The sequence below is a fragment of the Miniopterus schreibersii genome, assembly GCF_964146895.1.
Source record: "Miniopterus schreibersii genome assembly, chromosome: 2".
Lineage (NCBI taxonomy): Eukaryota > Metazoa > Chordata > Mammalia > Chiroptera > Miniopteridae > Miniopterus > Miniopterus schreibersii.
Window position 1 is genome coordinate 87800104 of NC_138102.1, and position 2781 is coordinate 87802884.

Here is a 2781-nt window from a genome sequence, read left to right on the forward strand (position 1 = left end):
TTCATCAAGCTTATTGGCATATAGTTAATAGTATTTTCTTACAATCCTTTGTATTCTGTGGTGTCAGTTGTTAACTCAGCTCTTCCATTTCTGATTTTATTTATTTGGGCCTTCTCTCTTTGTTTCTTGGTGAGTATGGCTAAAGGTACATCAATCATTTTATCTTTTAAAAGAACCAGTTCTTGGTTTCATTGATCTTTTGTATTTTTTTTTAGTCTCTATGTCATTTATTTCTGCTCTAATCTTTACTATTTCCTTCCTTCTGTTTTCTCTGGGCTTTTGTTATTGTCTTCTAATTCTTTTAGCTATTGTGTTAGCTTATTAGAAATTTTCTTGTTTCTTGAGGTAGGCTTATAATGCTATGAACTTCCCTCTCAGGACTGCTTTTGCTGTGTCCCATAGATTTGGGGTGGTTTTGTACTCACTTTTGTTTCTAGGAATTTTTATTTCTTGATTTCATTGGTAACCCATTCATTGTTTAATAAGATCTTATTTAGTGTCCATGTATTTGAATGTTTTTCAGTGTTTTTACTGTAGTTGATTTTTAGTTTCATCTCATTGTGATCTGAGAAGGTGCTTGATATAATTTTAATCTTTGTGAACTCGTAGAGGCTTTTTTGTGTCCTAACATGTGGTCTCTCTTTGAGAATGTCCCATGTGCTCTAGAGAAGAATATATATTCTGCAGCTTTTGGATGGAATATTCTGTAAAAGTTAATTAAATCTATCTGATGTAGTGTGTCACTTAGGGTCATTGTTTCCTTGTTGATATTTGGTCTGGAAAACCTATCCAGTGAAGTCAGTGGGGTGTTAAAATCCCCTACTATTACTGTATTACTCTCAATCTCTCCTTTAAAATCATCCAGAAGTGTGTTTTTTTAATATATATATAATTTTAGGTGCTTCTATACTGGGTCCATATATGTTTATTAGGGTTATATCCTATTGTTGGATCAACCCTTTTAGTACTATGTAATGACATTTCTTGTTTCTTCTTATGATCTTCATTCTGAAATCTATTTTGTGGGATATAAGTATTGTTATCCCAGTTTTTCTTTCAATTCTGTTTGTGTGGAAAATTTTTTTCCATTTCTTCACTCTCATTCTGTGTGTGTCTTTTGTTCTGAGGTGGGACTCTTATAGACAGCATATATTTGAGTCATGTTTTCTTATCCATTCAGCCACCCTATGTCTTTTGATTGGAGCATTTAATCCATTTATATGTAAGGTTATTATTGATAGGTACTTATCTATTGCCATTTTATTTCTTCATGCCTATATTTCTCTATTTCCAATTCATATTACAGTCCCTTTAACATTTCTTGCAATGTTGGTTTGGTGGTGACAAACTCCTTTAACCTTTTTTTTTTTTTGTCTAACAAGCTCTTTAATTCACCTTCTATTTTGAATAATAACCTTGCTGGATAAAGTAGTCTTGGTTTCAGATCCTTGCTTTTCATTACCTTGACTCCTTCATGCCATTCCTTTCTGGCCTGTAGTGTTTCTGATGAGAAGTCAGGTGACAGCCTTATGGGAGCTCCTTTGTAGGTAACAGACTGATTTTCTCTTGCTGTCTTTAAGATTCTCTCTTTGTCTTAAATTTTTGACATTTCAGTATGATGTGACTGGGTGTGGACCTCTTTGGGTTCTTCTTGCTTGGGATTCTCTGTGCCTCCTAAAGTTGTGTGACTTTTTTATTTACCAGGTTAGGAAAGTTTTCTGACACGATTTCTTCACTCAGATTCTCTATCTCTTGCTTATTCTTTTATCCTTCTGTCACTTCTATGATACAAATATTGTTATGTTTCATGTTGCGCGACAGCTCCTTTAAACTGTCCTCCTGTTTTTAATTGTTTTTTTTTCTTTTTGTATCTCTGATAAAATGATTTTTTTCTACCCTCTTCTAATTCACTGATCCAATCCTCAGCTTCCTGTAATCTACTATTTATTCCTTACAATCTATTTTTTATTTCTGCTATATCATTCTTCATTTCCTTCATAGTTTCCTTATCTTTTCTCATCATCCTTATAATCAGTATTCTGAACTCTGTATCTGATAGATTACTTATCTCCACTTCATTTAGCTCCTCTTCTGGAAAATTCTGTTGTTCTTTCACTTGGGGTTTGTTATTTTGTCTCCCCATTTGGCTGACTATTTGGGTTTGTTTCCATATATTAGTTATATCTGCTAGGACTCTGTCTTTTGGGAGGGTCTCTTGTGCAGGTCAGTGTCAGGCAGTGTTTGTGACTGGACTTTAGTACCCTGTTTGGAACTATTAACCAACCACTGCTTGTGGCTCCCTCTTGTGGGGCTGGGTACATTTGGACAGGACTAAGATGCACAGCAAAGTCTGATTTTCCAAAGCACAGGTCCAGAAGTAGATCAAGCAAAGTCTCAAAGCACCTAGAGGTCTGCTTCTTCCTCAGGCTGATTAATCTGATTCTCTTAATGAGCCTCAGGCTGTAGACCACAGCAAGGCATAAACTCTATAGGATGGGGCAAATCTTCTCCCCCAGGCAAAAGCTGCCTGGTTGGCAAAATCTGCCTGAGAAAGGTGCCCTCTATAGTACAGGGGAATGACTCATCACAGGAATCCAAATGGCTGCTTCTGAGCTCTATCCCCAGAGCCAGCACCTCTGGATTCTCCTCACACAGCTCCAGTCCACTCTGCCCTCCCTCTGCTGGCAGGACACAAAATCTTGTGTCTTGTCCCTTTAAGAGTGTGCCAGCATTTCCAGGCATCTCTCCTTGGCAAGCAGGAAGCCCCGCTGCTTTTCACAG